Source organism: Rhinolophus sinicus, linkage group LG01 (assembly GCF_036562045.2).
Source record: "Rhinolophus sinicus isolate RSC01 linkage group LG01, ASM3656204v1, whole genome shotgun sequence".
Lineage (NCBI taxonomy): Eukaryota > Metazoa > Chordata > Mammalia > Chiroptera > Rhinolophidae > Rhinolophus > Rhinolophus sinicus.
This window is the reverse complement of record NC_133751.1, coordinates 103,173,462-103,190,107: the sequence shown is the minus strand read 5'-3', so window position 1 is coordinate 103,190,107 and position 16,646 is coordinate 103,173,462. Positions and strand designations below refer to the sequence as shown.

Sequence of the window (16,646 nt, the reverse complement as noted above, 5' to 3'; positions counted from 1 at the left end):
CTAGAGCAATGATCCTGGTTTTATGAAATTTGGGGAAAATTCATACAAAGAGTAAATATGTGATTGGGCAAGTCATTGAGTAGACCAAAGAATATGTGAATTATGGATGGATTTCTGCATTTATGATATGCAAGTTAAAATAACTTACAAAAATCATAGGACTATCACATTCTTATAATATTTTATTTTTACTTCTCTATACATTTACATACATACATTTTATTCTACTTTTACACATATATACATACAAACACATACAATTATGTATATGAAGCTGAAGAGTTAAAAAGTGATTATAGTCATGGCTAAATGAATCAGTTAAGTGATTTGAAGCATCCTAAAGTTTGCAGCAAATAAAACAATACTGTATAAAATTACATTTAAAAACTTGGACTTTTGTAAATAAAATTAAATCAATATAGCAATAATTAAAAGAAGATGATTAAACTTCATGAGGAAAAGGTGAGATTTCTGGTCTTGAGAGTATCTAATAAATCTAGTCAGGCTGCTGTTGTGGTGGGAAATCAACCTCATTTTGGCTATATTAACAAAGATAAAAGAGAGAATAAAGATCATTTTAGAAAAATAGATTTTTTTTTTTTGGTGTGTTAAGTACTTTTTATTAAAGACCTTTTTTTTCTAGAGCAGGTGGGTTTCCAACATAATTGAGAAGGAAGTACAGAGATTTCCCATATACCCTGTTTCAACATATACATAGCCTCCCCTATTATTAACATAACAGAATGGTATATTTTCCCCAAGCAGGTACCTATATTGACACATTATAATAAACCAAAATCCCTAGTTTACCTTAGGAATCACTCTTGGTGTTGTACATTTTTTGGGTACAGACAACTGTATAATAACATGTAGCTATCATTATATTACAATATCATACAGAGTATTTTAACTGCCAAAAATGTCCTCTGTCAGTTCATCCTTCCTGCAACACCCATCCCTGGTAAAACACTGATCTTTTTACTGTCTCTGAAGTTTGCCTTTCCCAGAATGTCATATAGTTGGAATTATCCAATATGCAGCCTTTACAGATTGTCTTCTTTCATTTACTAATATGCATTTAAGGTTCCTCCATGTCTTTTCATGGCTTGATAGCTCATTTCTTTTTTAGCACTGAGTAATATTCCATTGTCTAAATGTACCACAGTGCATTTATCTATTCACCTACTGAAGGACACATTGTTTGCTTCTAAGTTTGGGTGATCAAGAATAAAGCCACTATTAATATCCAGGAGCATGTTTTTGTGTGGATTTATTTTCAACTCCTTTGGGTAAATATTAAGGAGTGTGGTATCTGGATTGTGTGGTAAGGCTATGTTTAGAAACTGTCTTTCAAAGTGAATGTGCTCTTTTGTATTACCTCCAGCAATGTATAGGCATTCCTGTTGGTCTTTTATCAGATGTGTCTTCTGCAAGTATTTCCTCATAGATTGTATCTTGTCTTCTAATTTTCTTGACATTGTCTTTTGCAAAGCAGATTTTAATTTTAATAAAATCAATTTTATCAGTTACTTCATTCGTGGGTTGTATTTTCAGGTTCTATCTAAAAATGCATCATAATATCCACTATCATCTAGATTTTCTATGTCACCTGTAGGTGTTTTATAATTTCACATTTTACATTTAGGTCTATAATGCATTGTGAGTTAATTTTTTGTAAAATGTGTAAGGTCAGTGTCTAGATTTATGTATGTATGTATGTATGTATGTATGTATGTATGTATTTATTTATTTATTTATTTAATTTTTGATGTGGACGTCCAGTTGTTTTAGCACCATCTGTTGAAAAGACTATCTTCGCTCTTTTGTCAAAGATCAGTTGACTATGTATATGATCACAAGTTATAGGCTTTCTATTCTGTTCCATTGTCTATTCTTCCACCAATACCACAGTCTCTCGATTATTGTATGTGAATAGTTAGGTTAGCATCAGTCCTTTAACGTTGTCCTTCTCAGAATTTTGTTCTTGATGTTTGGCTATAATATATATTGTTTTTCTCTTTAGAATTGTTAATTTTTAAAAAGAGAAGGTCTTTTATTACATGCTTGATTACTATTCATCTTATTTAGAATTTTCTTGATAGAAAATTATCCAGAACATAATAATTGGTCTTTATTTAAAACTATACACTTATGTATTTTATGAAATATCTATCAGGGGATGTATCTGAGAAATTTACTACAATGAACTAGCATATTAAGTTTATTATCTGTTAATTAATATGATTTGAATAATCTCTATGTATATAAAATGCACTATAAAAAGGAAAATTGATCTGGATGGAATATAGTATAAATTATATATATCCCAATAAGCCTAGAATTTTTTAGGTTTCTCTAAGATTTTTACTTAAAAGTAGCTATAGTGGATAGTTGTGTATATCTTCTCAAATATTGAACTAAGTACTGGATTCTGGAGCTTAATCAATACAAAGCAAATTACGTCCTTTCAGAAACTAAATAAAACATTGTGACAAGTAACCTAACAACAAAATTAACAAAGAGGGAGGAAAGTAAACAAAGCAAATTACTTAATTTGGTCATCATCCATGATTTAGAGTTGTGAAAAAGAAGACCTGCTATTAATACAATGTCTACAAATTTAGATCAGATATGACTGTTGAAACAAGATACTCTAAAACTATACATTCGTACATATGGGATATCTCTTTTCATTCAGTTTATCTATCAATATCTGGCCATTTAAATCCTTTTGGCCTGTCCCATTCCCATTGCTATGTTTTTGGGTAGGACTTTAGAAGTTGTTGGTCAGCCCAGGATGGTGGACTATTTCTAAAACCACGGGAAGAGAGGGCCCAATGAGGCAGAAAGCCATGACGAAACACTGTGAGCATGAGACTCCTGATAGTAACCAAGTTACAAATCAGAGCCCTCATAACTTACACAACCTAAGGGGAGCATGTGATCTAGCACCAAGCCTCAGGGTTGGGCTCCAAGAATACCCTAACATGAGAAGGAGAAAGGCTAGCCATCAGGTCACACTACCACAAATACCTTTGGAAGTTCCAGGTCCTGTGGACATGTTCCGCTCAGCTTGGACAGCAAATTTGAGAAAGCCTGACCCTGTTCTATGCATTAATGCATGCTTTCAGCTAGAAAACCGACTCTCAGCAGTTGTAGTAGCTGTGACACCATGACAATCCAATGGAAATTTGTGTTATTTCTACAGAAAGAACACAAACAAAACATTGTACTTAGTACTTCTGCCTACCAGTGCCTTGATCCCATCCTTTCCCACTACATTCCAATCAGTACTTTTCCTATCTTTCTACTGTGTTTCCCCAAAAATGAGACCTAGCCGGACCATCAGCTCTAATGTGCCTTTTGGAGCAAAAATTAATATAAGACCCAGTATTATATTACATTATATTATATACCTGATCTTATAGTGACATAAGATGAATCTTATATTAATTCTTGCTCCAAAAAAAGCATTAGAGCAATCAGAAACGTAAAAGGGGAAGTTATCACGGACACCACAGAAATACAAAGGATCATCCAAGAATACTATGAAGGACTATATGCCACCAAATTTAACAACCTAGAAGAAATGGACAAGTTCTTAGAAACATATAGCCTTCCAAGGCTGAACCATGAAGAACTGGAAAATCTAAACAGACCGATCACCAGTAACGAAATTGAATCAGTCATCCAAAACCTTCCCAAAGCAAAAGTCCGGGACCAGATGGCTTCACTAGTGAATTCTACCAAACCTTTAAAGAGGATCTAATACCAATTCTGCACAAACTCTTCCAAAAAATTGAAGAAGAGACAGTACTCCCTAACTCATTTTATGAGGCCAACATTACCCTGATACCAAAACCTGGTAAGGACAGCACGAAAAAAGAAAACTACAGACCAATATCTCTAATGAATACCGATGCAAAAATCCTAAATAAAATTCTAGCAAATCGAATACAACAATGCATTAAAAAGATTATTCATCACGACCAAGTGGGGTTCATCCCGGGGCACAAGGATGGTTCAACATACGAATCCATCAATGTGATACATCACATAAACAAAATAAAGGACAAAAATCATATGATTATATCAATTGATGCAGAAAAAGCATTTGACAAGATACAACATCCATTTATGATTAAAACACTTAATAAAATGGGTATAGAAGGAAAATACCTTAACATAATAAAGGCCATATATGACAAGCCCTCTGCTAATCTCATAATTAATGGAGAAAAACTGAAGCCCTTTGCTCTACGTTCAGGAACACGACAGGGATGTCCCCTATCACCTCTGCTTTTCAACATAGTGTTGGAAGTCCTTGCCAGAGCAATCAGGCAAGAGAAAGAAATAAAAGGCATCCAAATTGGGAATGAAGAAGTTAAATTATCACTCTTTGCAGATGACATGATGCTATATATAGAAAACCCTAAAGACTCCACCAAAAAGCTATTAGAAACAATCAACGAATACAGTAAAGTTGCCGGCTACAAAATCAACGCACAAAAGTCCATTGCCTTCCTATATACTAACAATGAAATCTCAGAAAAAGAAATACAAAAACAATTCCTTTTGCAATTGCAGCAAAAAGAATAAAATACCTAGGAATAAACTTAACCAAGGATGTGAAAGACCTATATGCTGAAAACTATAAGACATTTTTGAAAGAAATTGAAGAAGACACAAAGAAATGGAAAGACATTCCGTGCTCATGGATTGGAAGAATCAACATAGTTAAAATGGCCATATTACCCAAAGCAATATACAGATTCAATGCAATCCCCATCAAAATCCCAATGGCATATTTTAAAGAAATAGAACAAAAATCATCAGATTTGTTTGGAACCACAAAAGACCCGAATAGCCAAAGCAATCTTAAGGAAAAAGAACAATAATGGAGGTATCACACTTCCTGACTTTGGCTTGTACTACAGGGCTACAATAATCAAAACAGCATGGTATTGGCAGAAAAACAGACACATAGACCAATGGAATAGAATTGAGAACCCAGAAATAAAACCACATAAATATGGACAGATAATTTTTGACAAAGAAGATAAAAACATACAATGGAGCAAAGACAGCCTCTTCAATAAATGGTGCTGGGAGAATTGGATAGCCACGTGCAAAAGAATGAAACTGGACTGCTATTTGTCACCATGTACCAAAGTTAATTCAAAATGGATCAAAGACTTAAGCATAAGACCTGACACAATAAACTGCATAGAAGAAAACATAGGTACTAAACTTATGGACCTTGGGTTCAAAGAGCATTTTATGAACTTGACTGCAAAGGCAATGGAAGTAAAAGCTAAAATAAACGAATGGGACTATATGAAACTTAAAAGCTTCTGCACAGCAAAAGAAACCATTGACAAAATAAAGAGGCCACCAACTGAATGGGAGAAGATTTTTGCAAACAGTGCCTCCGATAAGGGCTAGTATCCAGAATATACAAGGAACTCATGCAACTCAACAACAAAAAACAAACAACCCAATTGAAAAATGGGCAGAGGACTTGAAGAGACATTTCTCCAAAGAGGACATACAAATGGCAAATAGACATATGAAAAAATACTCAACATCACTAATCATCAGAGAAATGCAAATCAAAACCACAATGAGATATCACCTCACCCCAGTCAGAATGGCTATCATCAACAAGACAAATAATAACAAATGTTGGAGAGGCTGTGGAGAAAAAGGAACCCTCATACACTGTTGGTGGGAATGCAGACTGGTACAGCCGCTATGGAAGGCAGTGTGGAGGTTCCTCAAAAAATTACGAATAGAATTGCCATATGACCCAGCAATCCCTCTCCTGGGTATCTACCCAAAAAATCTGAAAACATTTAGAGATAAAGACACGTGTGCTCCAATGTTCATTGCAGCTTTGTTTACGGTGGCCAAGACATGGAAACAACCAAACTGTCCTTCGATAGATGAATGGATAAAGAAGTTGTGGTATATATATACAATTGAATACTATTCGGCAGTAAGAAAAGATGATATAGGAACATTTGTGACAACATGGATGGATCTTGAGAGAGTAATGCTGAGCGAAACAAGTCAGACAGAAAAAGCAGAGAACCATGTGATTTCACTGATGTGTGGTATATAAACCAAAAACAACAAAAGAACAAGACAAACAAATGAGAAACAGAAACTCATAGACACAGACAATAGTTTAGTGGTTGCCAGATGGTAAGGGGGGCGGGGGGTGGGGGTGGGAGATGAGGGTAAGGGGATCGAATATATGGTGATGGAAGGAGAACTGACTCTGGGTGATGAACACACAATGGGATTTATAGATGATGTAATACAGAATTGTACACCTGAAATCTATGTAATTTTACTAACAATTGTCACCCCAATAAATTTAATAAAATAAAAAAAAATAAAAGCATTAGAGCTGACGGCCCGGCTAGGTCTTACTTTCGGGAAAACATGGTAGTTTAAAACCAACCCCTACATATTCTGTTAATTACAATTAATGCAGGTGAAAAAACTCTGTTACCTGTTTGATTTATCGTGCACCTGCACACTAATATGAATGAGTCCTGCCCTTTCTCAGGCCCTCTCATCTTGGTTGCCCTTTATTAACGCTTCCTATTGTGTTATCTTAAGTGGTAAATAAAAGTCAACTAATCCCTCCATGTTCTTAACTAAATTCTATTGTTTCCCAAAAGAAACCACTTCCCTACTTCAAAATTATTAGCATGCAAGGCCCTATACAAAGCATTAGAACAAAATGGGGGAAATGGAAAATTAACAAAATTAAGTACAATGTTACAAGTACTCAAATAAATAAATATAATGGGCTACAATAAAGAGTTATGGGGGTACTAGCTTAGATGCTGGTGGTGGTTGAGGGGATTGTAAAGGCAGAGAGATCTGAGAGCTGAAGTCTACAAATCAACCAGGCCATGAAGGTGTGGGGGTGGGGTGGGGTGAGGCATTATAGACAGGAAACTCAGTATGTAGTAGTCCTGAGGCTGCAGAGAGCTTGTTTCATTCAAGGGCATGAAAGGTCTGTGTGTTAGAGACCACAGGGAGAGACCATGAGACATGAGGATGGAGAGGTGCACAGGTTGTTACACCTTAACCGTCTCCCTAGCTGCACTCTAAGCTCTGAAAGGCCAGTGCATGGCCTGTCTTGTCCAGGACAAAGCGCTTAATTGGTGCTTTTTGATTCAATGATGTGTGTACAGAATTATTAATTTCATTCCTTTCAGTCAGACAAAATAGCTCTCTTGCAGATGCGAAGGCTGCTTAATCTTGACCTAGTTATTTCACATGCCACTTTTCTACCCAACTGCAGAAATCCACTCATTTCACTAACATCCCTTGTGTTTCTTCAGTGTTCAAAGTGCTACAATTGTCATACTCACCAGTGTGGCATTAGGAGAAACTTCTGCTGTTATAAAAGTTCAAAGGAGAAAAAGGGGACCGCAAAGCGCCTGACATTTCACACTAAGTGAAACCTACCTGTACGGTACTAACCCTGTTCCTAATATTACTAATCTAGGAGAAACAATAGTTTTCTGCCTCTTCCTGGAACTGGGTAGCGAGCATGCCAGCACTTCCAGGAATAAATGTATAAATAAAACCACACGGGAACCAGGTAGAAAGCTGGGAGAAGCAGGGACTTGTCAAATATTAAAAATAACAAAAGCTTTCACTGAGTACTTTCTGCAGTGCCAGACCCGGTCTAACGAAGTTACACTAATACCTGTCAGACTCTAAACTCTTCTAATAGTTACACAGCTTCAGAGATGAGGTACGGAAGGAACATATATGAAGAAGAAACTGGCTCCGAGTCCCCAGACATAAGCAGTAGAGGCAGGATTGGAGTCAGGCAGGTGGACTGCTGAGATAACGGTCTTCTCCTCTATGCTACACACCGCCTCTATCTTTCCAATTCTTCTGCTGTCCCAGGGTGCCTAGCACAGTTCCAGCTGTGTCCTAACTCATATTTACTGTTAAGTGACGCTGGTAGGTTCTATTAACCGTCCCTTCTAATACCCCACATCGTGCTGGCAGAGACCCCGGAGCCCAGGTTCCTGCCCTGATTCAGGGCTGCCCTCCTCGCTGGGAAGAGATGTTCTCAGGGAAGGCAAACCCCCAGGGGTAACAGGCAGGAGACACCATCATTGGCAGGAGTCTTTCTAGCCTCGGATACTGACTTCCTGGCCGGGGGGCGGAGTCGCCGCTCCACTTCCGGGGTCGCTCCCAAAGCCCGCTGGGAGCTCACCCCCACCCTCCGACGCTAACGCCAAGCCCCGCCCCCAGCGCCTGCATTTGCGTCCTCGCGTCAGGGTTCCCGGGGTTCGGGGCAGCCAGGATCCATGGGGGGCGAAGTCGCGGTTCCGTGCACTGGCGCGGCCCAGCTGTCCTGCCTCGGGTCCCGTGCGGCTGCGCGAGGCGGAGAGCTGCCTGCTAGGCCGCCGCCCCAGTGACGCGGTGCCGCGCGGACTCCCCCGCCCACTTTGTCTTCTGAGAGACTCCAAAACCGTTGGGATGTCAGCACCGGCCAGAACTTGGAGGTCCATTAATGGGGTGTGGTTGCCTCTGGGTTGGTTGGTGTAGCTTAGCGCTGGGGACTTTCCAGTGCTCTGGCCTTTGCCTCCATCCCTAGACTCCTATTGCTTTCAAAGCCTGGAAGCGACGAATCCGGAGTACAGATTAGGGGTGTGAAGCTTGTTTTTCCTTAGGGTCTTGTTCTTCTCTTGCTCACTCCCTCCCTCCCTTCCTTCCCAAATGACATTTTAACTTGTTTAAAAGAGACAATGTGACCAGGTGTGTAGAACGTTTACTTTTATTTATTTATTTATTTATTTATTACTATGTGTTGGGTTTTTTTTTTTTTTGGTTTATTTTTTAAGTGTGTTTTTCCAGGACCGATCAGCTCCAAGTCAAGTAGTTGTTTCAGTCTAGTTGTGGAAGGAAGCAGCTCACAGTGGCCCATGCAGGGATTGGGGATTGAACTGGCAACCTTGTTAAGAGCACCGCCTCCAACTAACTGAGCTAACAGGACGCCCGGAACATTTACTTTTCTATACATACTTGTTAAATTGAACTGTTCATTGCTTTTTTTCATTAACATTTTTTATTTATAAAAGTAACACTGGATCCTCCAAACAATGAAGCCTAAAAAGGAGGAAAAAAAAGTGAAACATACCCTCTCCGTCTCCATCATTCTCCCCATTACACTGTTAACCATGGTCAACAGACATCTGAAGCTTTAACTAAGAGAGGTAGGTGGGAGGAGAGAAGAAGGTGGTGGGAAGGGAGGGGAATATAGAGAGAAACAGATAATAAGATGGAAAAAGGAAGGAGGAAAACCAGTCACTTTGGTTTGAATTCCTTCTCATTAGTTACTATCATCTCTGTGACCTTGCAAAAGTTACCTGACAATCTCTGCATTATTTTTTATCTGTACAGGGAGAGTAGTAATAGTACCTACATCATAGGGTTTTTATGAGGGTTGAGGAAGATAAAATATGTAAAGATTTGAGAATGGTGCCTGCCACAGAGTAAGCACTCAGTTAATGTTACAATACTGTCAAAAGTTTAGAAGCAACAAGAATAATACCAATAAATCACTGAAGTAGTAATTAGTAGTTTACTATGCAGATACCAAAAAGACAGTTTGCAAACTGGGAGCACCAAAACTAAAAACATGGAATGAGGTTCAAGGGTACATTGTTAATAAGCAGCTTATATGGTGAGAATGCAGTGACTTTATTTTTTTCTTTAGGATGATTGGTTATAATATTAGAATTTTCAGTGGTTACCTCATATCAACCTTGGGAAGCAGTTCAAGTTTTGCTTATGATTTCCAGAGGAATCAGCAAAAAATGACCCAGGTCAAGTTAGTCCTGGAAAATAAACTAAATTAAACTTTATTTGTGTGAGTAAACTGGTTTTGTCTGCACAGATAACTTTTTTTTTTTATGATTCAAGGATTTAAGTCTTACATGCAAGGCATACTGCAAATAGCGTTAGCAAAAGATCAATGTAAAAACAATCCACAATCCTATAACTATCAATTTTAAAAAATTTGTCCTAGTGGTTAGAAGGTCCAACCTGTATTCTTGCCAGTGGATGAGTTGTACGGAACTCCGTTAGCATGAACATGGGGCTTACAGGACCCCACAGACCCAAGGGACCACAGTGTTGGTGACCTGGCAAGATAGTGATGTTAACAAAGTTCGTAGTTGAAGAATATTTTAAAAACTGTAACGATGCAGCACATGATTTTTACATCTAGTTACTAGAAAACAAAGGAATGCACTTATTAGCTTGAATAAAGTAACATGAAAAGGAGGAAAGCACTTTCCCTAATCTACAAAAAAAAAATTCTAATGCGTTATCAAGAAAGATTTTATACTGCTCATTTAGAAATGGTTCTGTAAGAAAAGCACTTTACTAATTTAGCAACTATAGGAATGACCAGTTCAAAGATGAATTAAATACTGTGGGGACAGAGCCCCAGAAAGTAGTTTACAGGCTCTCGGCCTCACGTGGAAGGGTGCTGGCTCGGGTGGTGAATGGCCGTTGGCTGTGGCTGATTGGCCGTCAGCTGTGGCTGGTTAGCCGATTGGCCGCTGGTATAACTGCTGCGGCTACGAAGGATTGCCGAGGATTGCCGAGGAGCCGAGCAGAGCCGAAGAGAGCGGAAGAGGAGAGCCGAGGAGAGCGGAAGAGGAGAGCCAAGAGAGGAACAGAGGAGAGTCGTGGGTCGGTCGGTTGGCGGAAAAGCAGACAGCAGGTCACGCGTCCGGTGGGCCCAGCCTCCAGTGAGACCATAGTGGTATGACTCCCCTACCTATGGCTCCGTGGGTGTTCCTTTTCGGCCTCACCATATCCTGCGTTCTTGTGTGGGGAGCGGGAGCAGAGACCCCGCAGGCAGCCCTGCCTGAAAGATGGCGCGGCGAGAAAGCCTCCGCGCACGACAAATGGCGCAGCGAGCAGGGTCTCCCGCACGACAAATGCCCAATTTTGGGAGGGACTGCAGGTTTAAGAAAAAGATTAAGAAAACACTTACTGGTAATTATCAACTCTCCATCTACTGTGTTTGACAGAAAATAACATTTTTAAAATTTTACCCATGACACTTTTATTCAGTTTAATTGTTACGTGTACAATGTAGTGTAAATTAATCTCCACTTCATATTTTGTCAAAATACTGTCTTTGTCCTTTGATCACATCAAGTGTCGCAAATACTTCAGCCCAGTGCACCCACCGATAGAGCAGAATATGTTACATCATCAGAGGGACATGTGAGTAAGAGTTCTGTTAGAAATCTCAGCGAAAATTAAAACACTGAAAAAAAACAAAAAAAACTCACTACAAAATTAAGATTGATCCAAAGAGTTGAGTTGTTACACTCACACCATTAGGACATACAGTACAATGTTAGGTGAACATGGGTTGATAAATTATCAATGCATTAAATGGCAACATTTCATGAAAGAGGCTGTATGGCCTGTATGTGAAATAAAGTGGCAGCCTTTCCTAACTTCACAAGCTACCATCTTCTTAAAGACTCAGGTCTTTAAACAGTTTAATGTTTAGTGTTCTTAGCACAACAATGCAATTAGGTTCACAAGGTATTTTGGCAACTTTTAATCTAAGCAAGAATAGGGGCTTTTGAAAAATAAGGCCTTAAGAAAGCTTGTCATTTTAAGGCTAAATTTTAATAGAATGTGAAAGTTTGAACTCTTACACTTTAGACAAACAAACCCTAAAAAGTATGGATTCGTTCAAAATGGTTTTATGGAAAAACTAATCTGTAACAAAAACTTGGTATTGGGTGCGAAGGTTCCATCATTTTTGAGCAAAGAGTTTGTACCAAGGTTCCAAGGACACAGGGCAGCAGGGGAGAGGAGTCCAGGGGAGAACTGTTTACAACAGCAGACATTTTCTCTTCCTCTTCTTGACGGAGGTGGGCAGAGAACGGCTGGGAAGGCTTCCTCAAACAGTCTTGAGGCCTGGCTGTGGAGAGCCCAGCACTCAGAGTACTTCACAGCACCCATCTCCTTAGCCATGGCTAAACGCTGGGGTGGGTGATGGGCATCAGCCTCTCCCTCAGTTTCTCAATTATGTCTTTATCATCCCTAAAATCAAGCTTGGGAGTGTTGGGACAATGGTGTCGCACTTCAGGATGCCACTTTGCCCAAGAACATTTTCAAGTGATGCAGGACTCACAAGAGAAAAGCGAAGTAAGAACCCAACTGTCCGCGAATAGGATGGGGACATAATCTGTCATAATCTTGTCCAGCAGCTTCCCACAAATCCAGATTCATCGGTTTTCCACCTACCATAACGTTGGCAGAATGTTATGGGGATGTGTTCTCCAGGACATGCATTGGCTGTGTAACTGATCAGTAGGCAAGTTTACCGCCCTGTCTCCCACCATCACACATCGGATGCCCTGCATCTGGGCGGCTCTCTGGGCCGTTGCTGCCAGAAACGGCGGGCTCCGGGCGCTGCAGGCGGGGCGCCAGGGCCGCAGTCCACGCCGCCTGCACCTCCGCCAAAGGGAAACCAAAGCCCAGCAGCGGCCACCACCCAAAGCTGAGGAAAACTGCAAAGAAACCGGAAATGTCGGCTCCACTCACATCCCGCTGCCCCTTCCCCGCGCCAGGGCCCCGCTTCCAGGCCTCTGCTCAGAATTTTCAAGGCTGTGCTCCATTTGTTTTTAATTTCAACAATACGAGTATGTCTATACACATCTACATAGTGGTGTTTTGTTTTGGTTTTTTACATAAATAGGATTATTGCTTACAAACTGTTGTTTGATAATGCAATCTTGGAACTCTACAGACCTTTAATACAGGATTGTATCGTTGATCTAATAATTTAGGTGTACTTTATTTTCACGTTTTCGCTATTAAAATCATGCTGTAGTGATCATCTCTGCATATATCTTTCTGTACAAACTACAGAAAAACATATTATCCTATTCTTCTGCCAATAAAGTATGAGAATGCTTGTTTTCCACTTGTCTCCAATTCCATAATATTAATTATAAATGTTTGCTACTCTGATTGGCAAGGATATTCTTATTCTTGTTTTTGTTTGTAATTAATAATTGTTAATAAGGTTGAGTACTTTTAAAATATGATTACTGATCATTTACCATTTAATTCTGTGATTTACCTGATTTTTAATACCCATTTTCTGTGGGATTTGCATTTTTTCCCCCTGCTGATTTGTTGGTGCACTTTATCACATTGTGGAGTTGAATCCCTTACCTGTTAAATAAGGTTAAATAAGGTACATTTCTTTTGCCCAGTGAGCCTCTGGATTGTAATTTATTAAAAGTTGCTTTTGTGATACATACATTTTCATTTTGAATGATCCTTTGCTATGTTTTTCACTTTGGAGTTTTGGCTTTGCGCCTTATTTTAAAAAGCCTACTGTGCCTCAGGACAGTCATTATGATTTCTTTGTTGACATCTGTTTATTTCCTAATTACCAGAGGGATGTGTCTCTCTAGTTATATTTTTATTATTTATGATTGTGTAGTGGTCCAAAAACATACTATGAATGGTTTCAATAATTTGAAATATTTTGAGACTTGCATTATGACCCTTTGGTACACAGCCAATTTTTGTACATATTTTACAATTACTTAAAAAATAGGTGTAGTCTTCAACATAATGCTTTTTTTACTTTTTTAATTGGCTCAATTTGTTAATAGCACAGTTATTTTCTTTGCTTGTTCTGTCATTTATTCAAGAGAGTATTAAAATCTCAACTGTAATCATGGATTCATTTCTTCTTGCTTTGATTTTTTCCCCATATATTTTGAGGTTACATGATTAGGCAGAACCTAAAAGCTGTATCTTGCTGGTGAATTGAAACTTGATTATTATGAAATAGTCCTCTTTCCTTCTAGTAATGCTTTTCTTATAATGTCTATTTTGCCTGAAATTAATTATATATATCATTATTGATATATATAATGATATCATTATATACATATCAGTGATATATATAATGATATATATCATTATCATACATATATTAAGTTTGTTTTACACCACTTCACTTTACAAAAGACCTATGTATCTGTTTTCGCTAACAGAGAGAAAGCCAAAGAGGATTTTTGCTTTTACAAAAAAAGGCAAAGATTAAAAATAGCATTCAACATTTGTTTTGCAGTGAGCCATTACAGAGACAGTGTGCACCCTGAGTAGTGTAGCGAGTGACACCAAATCCCTTCACCAGAAACAATACTCAGCATCTCAGCATCAAGTTTCCATAGCTTTGAACTGTGTCTGCGAGCATCTGTGCTTTATCTTGATTTATTTTGTGCATCTATTACCAAGTTGTGTCCTAAAGTAATTATTTCTTTGCTTTATACCATTTCAGCTTATGAAAGTTTTCCTAGGAATGCTCTACTTTTGGATAGCAGGGGAAACCTGTATATATGTATATACACATATAGATAGATAGGGGTGTAGATATGCTTCCCTATCCAACAATACATCAATAGGAGCAAGTTTTTTTCTGTGTTCTTTCCTTCTGCATGGTGGACTTTACATCTCTTTCATTTTATGAGGTGGTAACTTTTTATGAGCCCAGATTTTAGTGGGGATCTCCTATTAGCTTTTTCTTCTTGATGGATCCAGAAATTTATCTTTGGTCTTAACATCAGTTTTCTTCATTTTGTGCTTCTATAAACAAAATTCACAGACAGGGTGGCTTAAACAACACATTTTTCCCCCTAAAGTTCTGGAGGCTGGGAAGTCCAAGGTCAAGGTGTGAACACGTCCATTTCCTGGTGAGGGCCCTCTTTCTGGTCCGCAGACTGCCGCCTTCTCACTGTGTCCTCACATGGCAGAGAGAACTACCTCTTGTCTGTCTGCCTCTTTTTACAGGAATTCTTCACCCATCATAATGCAACACCCTCAGGACTTTGTCTAAATCTAAATACCACCGAAGTCCCCATCTTCAAATACCATCACATTGGGGCTTAGGGCTTTAATATATGAAATTTGGGGGACACAACATTCAGTTCAGAACATTGTTATGCTGTAGTCAAAGTAGACGCCAAAGGTCTGGTGCTCACAGAAACTTCTGCTTGGAGTTCTGCTTCCTGACTGACCTTCTGCTGCAGAAGGGGTAGGAAAACTGTAGAGATGTAGTAGCTTCCATTTTAAATGTTATTGTTCAACCTCTACTTCCCCAATGGATACAGTGTTTTTGAATGTCGAGACTTTTCTGTTCGGTTTTACACAGAAGACATCTTCCATCCCTTGCTTAGTGTAATACACACCATTGCCACATTTTCTCCATGGGGTAGTGAATGAGATGGTTGGGTGAACAGCTTTTTGAAAAAGACCTTTGTGCATTCTTAATTTTAATTTGTAATTTTTGACTTTATTGTCCTCTTTATTTGGGATCACTGAGTCCTCATCTCTCGGGGAATCTGCAAAGATAAATTAGATCTCCTTATTTTTACTTATCTCTTTACACACTTATAGTTGTTATAGCCTCTGTTTTCCAAATCATGTACCACATCTGCTGCTGCTTTCCATCTTCTCAAATTCATTGAAGACTTACTTGCTACTATAAATTCTTGTTGTTTTGGTTTTTGGTTTTTGTCTTTAGGGTTATTACAGCTCTTGGGATTTTTGTCTGTTTCAACTGTCTTCACTTTCATTTTATTATGGTCTATGAAGAACTTCTTTAATTAAAACAAGCAAACCAACATCTAGCTATGGTATAAACTACCAGTTGCTTATCCTGAACTCAGTATCTGCCTCTACATGGTAAACTAGTGATCTTCAAATTTTAATGTACATCTGAATTACCTGGAAGTCTTGTGAAACTCAGTTTGCAGGTCCCCACCTCTGGGGTTTCTGATTTAGTGGGTCTGGGTTGGGGACTGAGAATTTGCTTTTCTAACAAGTTCCGATAGGATGCTGCTGCTGATGTTCCATGACACTCACATTGAGAACACTTGGTAAAGGAATCCTATTTTGTTCCGGTCTTATGAGCGATGTGTTCATGGAAGGACGTCTTAACCCAAAGCATGAATTTTCACTAGTAGACAATCACAGTGACACCAGCCTCTTTTGCCTGTTCATGTGGGCATATCACTCAGATTTAGCTACGAAAAAATCTTGAGAACTTCTAGGAGATTCCTGCCTACTTTTATATGTGCATATATATATAAGTTCTGACAATTAAGTTTGCAAACTTGTTGCAACGATATTGCTAACCTTTTTGATATCAGAGGGATTATTCATTCTGAATTTGTACTGACTGGACAAACAGTTAACCAAGTTTACTATTTGGGAGTGCTGAAAATGCTGCGTGAAAAAGTTAGACGACCTGAACCTTTTGCCAACAATTAATGGCTCTTGCATCACGACAATGCACCAGCTCACACGGCACCGTCTGTGAGGGAGTGTTTAGCCAGTAAACAAATAGCTATATTGGAACACCCTCCCTACTCACCTGATCTGGCCCCCAATGACTTCTTTCTTTACCTGAAGATAAAGGAAATATTGAAAGGAAGACATTTTGATGACATTCAGGACATCAAGGGTGATACGATAACAGTTCTGATGGCCATTCCAGAAAAAGAGTTCCAAAATTGCTTTGAAGGATGGACTAGGCA

At 38.8% G+C, this 16,646-nt stretch overlaps 1 long non-coding RNA gene and 1 pseudogene across 1 annotated transcript; both read right to left on the bottom strand.

The window, feature by feature from the left end:
* Positions 1–309: 309 nt before the first annotated feature.
* On the bottom strand, positions 310–9,494 carry LOC141571853 (uncharacterized). Its single transcript, XR_012496910.1, has 3 exons — positions 7,395–9,494; positions 3,034–3,202; positions 310–539 (listed from the first exon to the last, which is right to left on the bottom strand). It is a non-coding gene; the product is annotated as an uncharacterized LOC141571853 (long non-coding RNA).
* Positions 9,495–11,120: 1,626 nt separating this feature from the next.
* On the bottom strand, positions 11,121–12,449 carry LOC109456514 (ras-related C3 botulinum toxin substrate 1; annotated as a pseudogene).
* Positions 12,450–16,646: the final 4,197 nt, after the last annotated feature.